We start from the raw sequence: 12,451 nt of genomic DNA, 5'->3' as shown, positions 1-12,451 counted from the left end.
TAACATGTTTATACAACAAACCCACTCTAAAAAAGGAGAACCTAGTAAAAATATTATTCAATGAAAAGGATCTCTTTTAGTTGGTATCTAAATTGAATGACAGTATTAATGAGAAGACTGTTTTTTAGAATGACATCTATTTGTCCCTCTACTTGACTTTGTGTAGTCAAACAAATATATTTATGTTGGATCTTATCTCCCTTGCGTTTAAATGTGAATTTTTTATTTGGCAAATTTACATGATAATGTGTACGTAGCATTGAAATTACATACATATTATAATCTGATATTGCCCAATATATAATGTCCTTAATGCCATGTCACCATCAACTTCCTCTAATGAAGGTTTATGTACTTTTTGCTTTTTATTTCGTTCTAGGACAATCGACGTGATTGTAATGCAATGCTTCAAATAGAAATAACAAAATATTTTTCTTTTCTATTGATGTCAACATCATTATTTTATGTACAATTGATGTCATATCACTATCAACTTCCTCTATGAAGGTTTTTATACTTTTTTCTTTTTAATATCTTTCTAGGATAATGACATGGTTATATTACAATGATTCAAATAGAAATGATAATTTTTTTAAAATGTCAATGGGTGGAATATCATCATTTTATATATTAACTTTATTTTCTAATGATATCAACATCATCATTTTATATATTATCAAAGGTTAGAATATATTGACACATTGATTTTATATATTGACTTTTATTGATGTCAACATCATCATTTTATATATTATCAATGGTTGGAATATCATGACACATTGATTTTAGTATAGACTTTATCCATGCAATTATTTTATCCCAATATAACAATTATTCGTGCAATTACTTTAGCTAATTATAGAAATTATCCATGCAAAAATCACTTTATGCTTTTAGCATGTTCTATAGTATATATATGACCCCCTAGCTCTCAAGAAGATGAGGACTTAGACACCAAACCAATAAAGATAAAGGTTCAAATATTTACCTCTAGGTAACCACTCTCACCTTCACTCCCATATGTCATTGTCTCCCTCTCTCTCACTATTATTCTCTTCATCACCATCATACTCTCCCTTTGTCTTACCCTCATTCTTTTCGTCATCTCACCCTAATTATCTCCCTCCCTCATTCTCACCCTCTTCCTCATTCTCTATATTTATCTGACTCACATCTTCCTTACCCTCAGTCATCATATCTTCATCAAACACCCCCAACTCTACTCTCAAAGATACCCTTGAATCTGTGTGTAAGGATTTGTGCAAGAAGCTAGGTAGATATGTAAAAGACCATCCCAGAATCATAATAGAGGCCCCTAATCTTTGGAACAAGCTTCTAGTGGATGAGCCCATTGACTCAAGAGATCTATATATGTGGAACATGAAGATTGGAGTTGCTTGGCCAAGTTACAACTACCTTGGTGAAGAAAAGGAGGAGCCCCTACTGCGTGAGGAGCTAAAGAATTTAGGGACCCGTAGAACCCTCTCCTGCCAAACTAGCTTGCATGTAGTTATGTAGTTATGTCATGTTGTTTAAATAGTCTACAAGATTGATGTAATATCTTTTTTAGAATAAAAGTCACGTTTACCTATAATTGTATATGTTATTCACCTTGTCAATGTTATATTGTTTAGTGTTTTAGGAAATAGTACGCAAGGCAGTGACATAATATCTTTTTTGGAATAAAATTATATTTTACCTATAATTGTCTATGTTATGAACCTTGTCAATTTTACATTGTTCATTGTTTTTAAATTTGAACTTTGTAATTTTTATCATTGACAAGCTCACCTTTTGAATATAGCTTATTTTGATGTCTTGTACAAGAACGTGTAAAATCCTTCAAAGATCTTGATTTTCCTAACAAAACTCTGTGTGCTTACATTGCACATATAGTATGGCTTAACCTCAAGAACTCTTGGCATTAACACTAGCTAGTGACTTTTAGCATCTTATACTAAAACTCACTAGTGTGAATGCTACAAAACTCACATATGCTAGTGCTCAATTTTGAGCACTCTTGGCATTCACACTAGGTGAGTTTAGCATTTTATGCTAAGTGTTACTCTACTTTTTGAAACTACGTTCTTTATAATCTCACAAGACACCAAAAGAGCTTTAAGTATCATATCTTATGCTAACTACTACTCTACTTTTTGAAACTGTGTTCTTTATAATCTCACAAGACACCACAAGAGCTTTAAGTGTTATATCTAAAATGTAGCCAAGTATGGTAACTTGCATATAAACCAACCATCTCTTCTTCCTCCTCTTATTTTTTGTGCAACACATACTGTTTTCACCCCTTTTATGGAGTTAGGGGGAGGGATAGGTGAGAATTCAATCCATGTTTGGGATGAGAAAGAGTGCCACCTTATCCACCTGACTATTGTTCCCACCCCAAACCATCTCAAAGTTTGAAGGTTCAAGAATTGCATGTAACTAAGGAAGGGGTTAGCTTGTGATTTGGTAGCACTATTTTCCCATTTTCTCTCACTTCCATTTTAACAAGGGAGTCGTGTTGGCGGTATAGCTCTTACACTATGCATGTGCACAGTCCTTCATGGTGGTGCCTAAGTTAGCCTAAGATGGTTACACATGTGTGTGATCCAAGGCACACGATGATCTTGTAGAACTCCTAAAATTTGTTTACTTCCTTACAATTATTATATAAAGGCATGTTGCTTGCAAGAGCTTTTGACAATTGCTTCTCTTTACAAAATGAAAAAAGAACACAGAGAGATGCACAAGTTTTATTCTAGGAGATGATCAATAATATGGTGGTGCACAAAGGCTTTCCTCAACCAAAATTTTATGGCTTTACGAGATCGATGAGGTAGGAGCTAATTAGAGGGTACTAAGGACAATCTACAACAATGGACCAAAAAATAAATTGGAAGGTCATGTGAGTAGTTATGTCTTTTTTGTTGGGAACAAACCTTAAATGTTCATATAGTTCAATATGTAGTCAAGAATTCTCAAGACGAGCATAAGCAACTTTGTCGTCAGTGGTGTACATTGAGCGATCAAAGAAGAGACACTTTTGAAGTATAGGTACATTAGATCATGGTGGATGAACGAGAAAGTCACCGATAGAAACTTACTAGCCATGTATTGTTGGTTGGTGGCATATAAGATACCCCCATGGAGGAAGCACCTTGTAGGAATAAGTAATCTCTTTGGCGGGATGTGGATGATGCTACTTTGTCACACATGCCAACCACCAATCTAGCTAAAATAAAACATGCAAGATGGTTTGATAAGAGAGGGTTTCAAGGGAAACATTAGTTTATATGATGCTGCTATTTCAGATCTCACTAATTCCCTTTTACAATCCACAAAGAAGCTTGCCCTTCATGAAATGAAAATATCATGGTGAAGGTTCTATAGTAACAAAGTTAATAGAGAAGGCTAGATTAATCATAGCAGATTAGTGGTGGGAGAAGCAATGAGTGGTATGCTAATGCATAAGTAGCCACACAAAGAACTATCCATAAAAGAAAAAGGATAAGAGGTTAAACTTTCCACCCTTTATTCATATAAATACACAAGGTAGTCAGCGCACAATGAAGAAGTATTTGCAATTGAAAATGAGGTGTAGGAAATTATTAAGAATGATATCCATAACACAATATGAGCTATACATTGAACACAATTTGAAGAAGGATTTGCAATTGAAGATAAGGTGCAAGAAATTGTTAAGAATGATATCCACAAATCAATATGGGCTATACATTGATATCCACAAATCAATATGGGCTATACATTGAAGAAGGATTTGCAATTGAAGATAAGGTGCAAGAAATTGTTAAGAATGATATCCACAAATCAATATGGGCTATACATTGATGAACACCTCTAAACATCAAGGTCACCTACCAAGGATGGTTAGTGCCAAGATGGAAAGTATAGGAAGAACATCAAAAACTATGAGCAAGGTGTTCCAGCTCCTTTACGTGATTTTACAATAATAGTGTGGACCATTTGTCAATCACCTGTAAGACCCCCAGTTATATGGCCAGTTGAAAGAGGTACAAACCTTACTTTGAGATTCGAGCATTGGAGGTCAAAAGGGATTCAACCAAGAAGAAAATGATGCAACCCATCGGTCAACAAGGTATAGAAGTGATATATCGCGAATATGGTAATAGCTAAGAGGATAGATTCAATAATTTCAAAGACAACTACTGTCTTCGAGCATTTGGCATTAAGATCGGACAGATAGAAGTGTTTAGAATTAAAACCGAGGAATCACTACTACATAGTGATACAAGGTGACAATGGGAATGAATCCATCATGCACATGTTCGGATTTTTAAATTACAAGTGGATTATATTATGCATGCAAGCATCTATATTTTATATATTTTTGTATTTTTGGATTAGATGCAAACTATAACATGTCTATACATCAACCCACTTTAAAAAAGGAGAACCTAGTTATAATAATGTTGAGCACTAGGTAAACAATCTAAAAAGGATCTCTTTTAGTTGTTATCTAAGTTGAATGATAGTATCAATGAGAAGAGTGTTTTTTAGAATGACACCTATTTATCCCTCTACTTGACTTTGTGTAGACAAACAAATATATTTGTGTTTAATCTTATCTCCCATGCATTTAAATGTGAATGTGTGCTTTGGTAAATTTACATGAGACTGTGTACACAACATTGAACTTACATACATATTATAATCTGATATTGCCCAATATATAATGTCATTAATGTCATGTCACTATCAACTTCCTCTAAAGATGAAGGTTTATATACTTTTTGCTTTTTATATCTTTCTAGGATAATTGACATGATTATAATACAATGCTTCAAATGAAAATAACAAAATATATTTCCTTTTATATTAATGTCAACATCATTATTTGATATACAATTGATGTCATATCACTATCAACTTCCTCTATGAAGGTTTTTATACTTTTTTCTTTTTAATATATTTCTAGGACAATGACATGGTTGTATTTCAACGCTTCAAATGGAAATGATAAAAATATTTTTTTCTGTTGATGGGGTTAATGGTTGGAATATCATCATTTTATGTATTAACTTTTATTTTATATTGATATCAACATCATCATTTTATATATTATCAAAGGTTAGAATATCTTGACACATTGATTTTATATATTAACTTTTATTGATGTCAACATCATCATTTTATATATTATCAATGGTTGAATTATCTCACACATTGATTTTAGTATAGAATTTATCCATGAAATTACTTTATCCAAATATAGCATTTATCCATGCAGTTACTTTAGCAAATTATAGTAATTATCCATGCAAAATCGCTTTATGCTTTTAGCATGTTCTATATATATATATGACTCCTTGGCTCTCAAGAAGATTAGGACTTAGACACCAAACCAATTAAGCTAAAGGTTCAAATATCTACCTCTAGTAACCACTCTCACCCTCACTCCCATCTCTCATTGTCTCCCTCGCTCTCACTATTATTCTCTTCCTCACCATCATAATCTCCCTCTATCTTACCCTCATTCTCTCCCTCATTTCACCCTGATTATCTCCCTCCCTTAGTCTCTCTCCGTCATTCTCTACCTCACCCACCCTTATTCTCACCCTCTCTCTCATTCTCTATCTTTCTCTTACTAGCATCTTCCTTACTCTCACTCATCATGTCTTCATCCAATGCCCCCACTCAACTCTTAAGGATACCCTTGAATTTGTGTGCAAGGATTTGTGCAAGAAGTCAGGTGCACTACCACCATGCACTGCCATGTAATACAATGCAATGACATGCATGCAAGGGACAAGAAAGAACATGCAAGCCCATATAAATGAATATAAAAGGAATACAATTGAGTGTTTAAGGTATTGAGAAAGGGGGATGAAATTAGAGAGAGAGAGAGAGAGAGAGAGAGAGAGAGACCTTGACAAGGTTGGGGAAAGATAGAGGCCTTAACAAGGTAGGGGGAAGAGAGAGACAACCTTAACAAGGCCGGGGGAGAGAGGAAGAGAGAGAGTAAGTAAGTAAGGTGAGAGAGAGAGAGAGAGAGAGAGAGAGAGAGAGAGAGAGAGGGAGAATGATGGGGAGGCAGAGTGGGAGATGAGGTGAGATTGAGAGAGGGTAGGGGGGAGAGAGAGAGAGAGAGATAATAACATGCCATCACATGCAAAGGAATAATAAAAGCAAACATAATAAGAGAGGGAGAGAGAGAGATGGTAGACAAGGAGGGAAGAAAGAGAGAGAGAGAGAGAGAGAGAGAGAGAGAGAGAGAGAGAGAGAGAGAGAGAGAGAGAGAGAGATACAAGGAGGGAGGAAGAAAGAGAGGGTAGGGTAGAGACAAAGAGAGAGAGATAATGACATGTCAGCACCATGCAAAGAAATGATAAAATAAAACATAGAAAGAGAGGGAGAGAGAGATGGTAGACAAGGTGACAAAGAGAGAGACAGAGAGAGATACAAGGAGAGGGATGAAGAGAGATACATCCTTGGCAAGGCAGGGGGGAGAGAGACAAAGAGAGTAAGCTAAGGTGAGAGAAACAAAGAGGGAGAGAGAGAGAGAGAGAGAGAGAGAGAGAGAGAGAGAGAGAGAGAGAGAGATAAAGATAAGTTCCCGTTCGAGCATAGAAAAGTTCCTTACTAGGTGAGGTGGGTGAAACCATGTTAACCCACAAAGTGGTATTTAATGCCCTCTTGTTCTATGATAACTAAGGACTGTAAGTTGTTGATGGTATAATAATTATCAAATATTCTCCATATCTTCTTGATTGTCTTAAACTGTCTTCTTGATTGTCTTAAACAATATTTTTATCCGAATAAAAATAATTTTAAACTCAACCCGAATCCGGACTCTCTATTCTATGGCCACTTCAGCCTGCGCCTCCATTTGCTGGAGATTAGGTACTGCCAAACTTTCACGAGAAATTCCTCTTAGAGATGGTAAACTTCTACTTAGTGCTTATTTCTTGCAAGGTTTGCTCCCACCACATTGTAAATTTCTGGGAGTTTAGGCTAAAGTCCAAGAGAGCTCAGAGGCATCCTTTTTACCTATTCCTTCACAATGGGATGTTGAGGGAAATGAACACTACTTTATAGATGGTTCTCTGTCTTTGGAGTATGAACTAGTTCTCAATGAGTCTTCTATTTACATATCAGATAGTGAAACAGCTATTGGAACATGTGTGATACCAGACAACCAATCTGGGAAAACAGTTGGCAAAACAGAGAAAGAGCACATTATTTGCCTTGAAACTAGTAGTGATGACCAAAGAAAAGATAAAAAAATGTTGTCTACTGTAGCTGCTCTGATAGACAAATCTCGCTCTGTCCGTCTTAAAAAGCTTCTACTTTCTTCATCGGGGCCTTTGCAGGTTGTAGAGATGCCACGACATTACAATGGGATTTTGAGTTTCCTCCCACCTTTGGTAGGATTAAGAAAATGGATGGGATGGAACAGAAGTTTGATGGCCATTTCTAGACACGACCAGTGCAGACACGCATGGCTATTGAATGCACTGTCCGTCTGAGTTATTGTCTGGGATCCCTTCAATGTCATCACATAAATTGTCCTCATTACTTGAGTACACGGAAATATAATGACTCCTCATTTCATGGACATCTTGATAAGGTTGTATCAAAGGGGTATCCTGCATCCGAGGACAAGACACACATCCACTGTCATTATTGGTTACATGCATGTCTACTTGTGATGCAATGATCTACTATATTCTGCCTACTGATTTGGACATGACTAGACTAGTTGTTCATGTTGGGGAACACAAACATTCTGTTCAACCAGGCACATCAAGATCTGCTACTATAGAAAAGATTAGGATGCTTGTCAGAAATGTGTTAAAAGTTGAGAAAGGTGGACCACGAAAAGTTCAAATGCTTGTTGCTCGTCAAATGCTAACAGATTCTTTGATTCAAGGTAACACTATAGTAGATGGAGATATGGAGTTGAATAATTTCCTGGAAGAGATGATGCCATTGGTTCAGAACAAAGGGTAATCCTAACTCTCTTACCTTTGAGTCATAATACACAATCTTTCATATTCTAATTATCCTACTTGTTTCTTGCAGGTTCACAAATATCATAATAAGTGAAAAAAATAAACAACTCCCAATTGTTGGTGAAGGATACGATAATATACTACAGCTACAACGCAAGTGCATGTTTCCATTCTTCCATGGCAGCAGGTTCCCTGGTCAGGGGTGATACAGAAGACAAATGTTACCTATTTAAAATGTCCTCCAAGGGACCAACTTCAGGAGTTGACTTAGTCAATAGAATGAGAAGAACTGGTCACGGTGATCTTCGTGACGCGTGGGTTCATTTTGACTACACACATAGAATTGAAGGATGGGCAACCATGTCATGTTCAGTTTATGATCCAAGGTGAGCTCTTCATATACATAATAAATGAGACATAATTTGATATACGTAAATACTTTGGTACGTACTAACCATTAATCTATTGCATGGCATGCGTATAGTGTAAGAGCTTTACAAGTTATAGCAATATGTGAAACAAAGGAGGAGGACACTGAATCCCAAATATTATTCTGGGAGAGCTTGAACAAGGTTATGGAGCTTTCTGGTCATGATCGAGCAGACTTTTCAGGATTTATGGTAGATGAGGCCGGTGCAAATTGGATGGCCATTCGAGCATGCTATAATGGAGGGCCAGATAATATTTTGGTTGGTCGAGAGCGTTCATGTCTTTTCCATTGGGAGCAAAGTTTGCAGAAACACACAAGAAACTTGGTTCCAAAAGAAAAGCAGAAAGTACACATAGAGATGTGTGAAGTGTGGAGAAATAGCAAATCTTATGAAATGGCATCCAAACAAGCCAGTACAATTAGACAATGGTGGTCTACAGGCAATGTCCTGACAGAAAACATGAGGAGACTTGAACTGTGGTTCAAATGGTGGGAACAGAGAATTGTGCACTGGGGGAGTCTCCATCTATCTGTGAGTCTTATACCATCTACATATTCTACAAGTACTTATAAGGATGTTTTGTTATATATTGAGTTTATTGTATCATTACGTAGGATGATGCATCTCCCTGGGAGAGTGCACAAATTCCAAACACAAATCTTTCTGAAAGTATCCATGCAAGTTGGTTAGCAGGAGAGGGTGGTAAGAAAAAGATATCACTATATGATGCATGTGTAACAGAAATTTTAAATTCCTATTTGCAGTGCACAAAGCGACATGGCTACTTGACTGGACAATTTATTGGGAATGGACCAAATATGGAGACTCTTCTTTCTAGGATCAAAACAGGACATACACCAAGTCCTGTCCACATAGCAAGAATGATCCAAGGAGGTGTTGCAGGGACCCCAATGTATGAGGAACCAATCATACATGGAGACAGGGAAACAGTTCAGCGCAAAAAGAGATCAAATACAGTAAACACCTCTCACCGTCCTGGATTTGTGATGGAGTCAAAACGGAGAAAACCACGTGGTCGTCCAAGAAAGCTCCAGTTTGAGAACCAACAAGACATGCACCATGACGACATCTTTGAAGATCTAGATATTGATATGGATGTGCAAGAAATAGGAGCTTCACTACATCAGCTTCTGTTATTTTTGAGGAGAACATGGAGAGGGGACAATGGGCACTTAGAAGAATGCCAACTCATTGCATCCGACGGTGTTTTGGCATGATTGGGAAGAAAAGATGTCTAAACATGATACAAAGCCATACACCTGGATCGGTTGCTCCTTGCTTTTGGTCTCAAAGAAAGTTCAAAGACCAAACTATCTCCCAATGGATGTGGTTTTGTAGCCATGATGCAAGACACACTCAAAAGGTTAACAAACAGGTGATAGAGATACCAGTGCACCCTTCGACATGGCCTGTGGATTTTGGAACAAAGATTACAGAAGATGAATTGGTTAGCCTCAACAAAGCAGGTTTCATGGTAAAGACTGGTTTTGGAGAAAGTTCAGGTAGCAAAAGTGATTCTTGCAATAGAAGAAAGAAATGGAGACATGGAATCTCCAAGGCAGCGCAAAAGAGAATAGATATTGCTGAAACTATGGATGCAACTCTTTTACAAGAGATAATCATTTCCCCAAAACAGCATGTGATGTTTCGTGTGTTTACTGAAAGTTGTTACGACGTTCATATCAAGGCAGAGCCATATTGTTCTTGTCCAGATTTTCAGGGAAGAGAAGCCATGAAGAAACCGTTCTTAGCCTGTAAGCATATGTACTTTGTTTACATCCAGGTCTTGGGGATGCAACCAAAACAACACTTGATCATGCATCAAGCAATCCTAGGAGTCACAGATTTGGCTTTTATTTTGGCACAGCATCGTAAAATACATCCATGTACATGATCCAAATGTCTCGTGGACTTCTATAACTGTTTTTGGTTTTGTTACAACTCCTGACTTTTATATAACTCAGAAAGCTGTGTGTTGTCACAATACTCTATTTTTTATATTTTGTGGTATTGATAATCTCATATTGATATTTTTAATGGAGTCAATTTCTTTTTTTGGTATAATTTATGTACTTCTTTACATTTGTGCTATGTCTGTAGTAAAAAGGTGAAAAATATTGTCTTATAGATATATTGTCTTAAATATATTTATTTACATAAATTTAAATATATTAAACTTTTTTTACCTGCCAATTTAAACAAATTCATTCATGGGAGGCAAGGTATGTTGGGGACCTTGTTTAGATTGACATCAAATAATTTCTCGACTTTATTACATTATAAAGACATGATTCTTTGTACCCATTTGTGTATTATACTTGAGATGGAGTTTGTCCAACCAAGCACACTTATAGCACTTAGTATAAACTAGAAAATGGCTAAAAGCACGAAAAGGTGGTCGGGTTTTTTACCTTTTTTAGGTAGTTAGGTAAACGAGAAAAGAGCCGGATTTTTTAAAAAAATAAATCATAATTTAACAAAGAGAGAGGAAAAGATAGAGAGCTTCATAATAGGAGTGTCAATGACACTACTTTTTGTACCACCTTTTCATGCTTTAATCCAAATAGATTTGTGAAATGACTCATAAAAGCTCTAAAATTACAATGTATGTTGAGAAAAGCTTCAAACCAAAAGCTTGCAAAAAAATCAAACTCCATCAGAGTCAACAGAAACTGCCAAACATGCATCATGTACAGATGGGTCATACTGGCAATACACGCTAAATGCCCATTTTGTATCCTGCATAACATTTACAGAATCTACATTTGTAGAAGCATCCGCTATTGTGGCTGCATTTGACTCTTTCTTCTTTGCCTCTTTAGCCTTTAGCTTAGGGCAATTCTCAATGACATGATCAGTTACCTTACAATAGTTGCACCTGATCTTTTTCTTGCCTTTATCAAGAGCTTTCTCAGACCTATTGTTGCTACCTGTGGAAGGAGAAGAAGTTGCAGACCTACTAATAGGAGAAGAAACAGTGGAAGGGGCTGCCTTACCACTTCTTCTCTGCTGAGCAGCAACAAATGCCTGATCAACTGCACGCTGCCTAGCCCTATTTTGCTGCCTGGACTGCGCTTCTTGTTGCAAGAGCTTGTTGACTAAAGTATCATACTTGACAGCATCAGGTCTGTCCTCAGTAAACAAGTCTCCACGTGGAAGCAAAAGTCTGATATGACTCAGGTAAAGCATCAAGAACAGTCTGCAACACAAGAGAATGATTAGGAATAATCTCACTTGCAGAAATCAATTGCTCCTTGAGTTCTTTAATCTCAGCAAGAAAAACATTCATGTCATCATCTTCCTGCATAATCTTCGATTCTAGCTCTTTACGCAGGTAAGAGATTTTTGCCTCGTTATGACCTGCATACAAACCAGCTAGAATATCCCAAGCCTGTTTTGTTGTTTTAGCTGAACGAATATGTGGAGTGATGTTACGTTTGACAGAAAGTGCAATCAAAGCATGAGCCTGCGCATCTTTACCATCCCAACGAGTTTGTTCAGCAGTGGGTAAAGCAGCAGCAACAGTAGAGCTGCTAGAACCTGCAACATCCTCAACAGATCCTACATCCACAGAACCTGGACGTACATCCATACCCTGCACAATGTTCCACGCTCCTTTTGCAACCAAAACATGCTGCATCATGTATGCCCAAAGTGGGTAGTTGCTGTCTCCATCCAGTTTGTCATCAGTAGGTAGCAGACAACATGCGAAATACATCATTGCTGTTATCAGCCATGGCCACTGACTGAAACTGATGCAAAAGCTACCTGTAATGAAGCAAAGACTGAACAGAAAACAACTCGTGCTATGTAGCACGGTCCACAATAGAATACGTATGCCTGTTTTGCAGAAAACTGCACTGTCAAAATTTCTCAATCGGAGAACGTGAATCAGAGGGAGCATAGCCCTGGGAGCCGATGCCTGCTCTGATACCAATTGTTGGAATTAGGGTTATAGGAAAGCACACAAAGCTTGGAGAAGAAGAAGCAAGAATGCACACAACA

The 12,451-nt window shown here is 37.0% G+C and overlaps 1 pseudogene; it reads left to right on the top strand.

The window, feature by feature from the left end:
- The first annotated feature begins 8,155 nt into the window (after window positions 1-8,155).
- On the top strand, window positions 8,156-9,663 carry LOC147626410 (uncharacterized; annotated as a pseudogene).
- The last annotated feature ends 2,788 nt before the right edge of the window (window positions 9,664-12,451 follow it).

The sequence above is a fragment of the Cibotium barometz genome, chromosome 22, assembly GCF_041138505.1.
Source record: "Cibotium barometz isolate CiBa-2024 chromosome 22, ASM4113850v1, whole genome shotgun sequence".
NCBI lineage: Eukaryota > Viridiplantae > Streptophyta > Polypodiopsida > Cyatheales > Cibotiaceae > Cibotium > Cibotium barometz.
The sequence above is the reverse complement of the archived record's forward strand: the minus strand, read 5'-3'. Positions and strand labels throughout refer to the sequence as shown.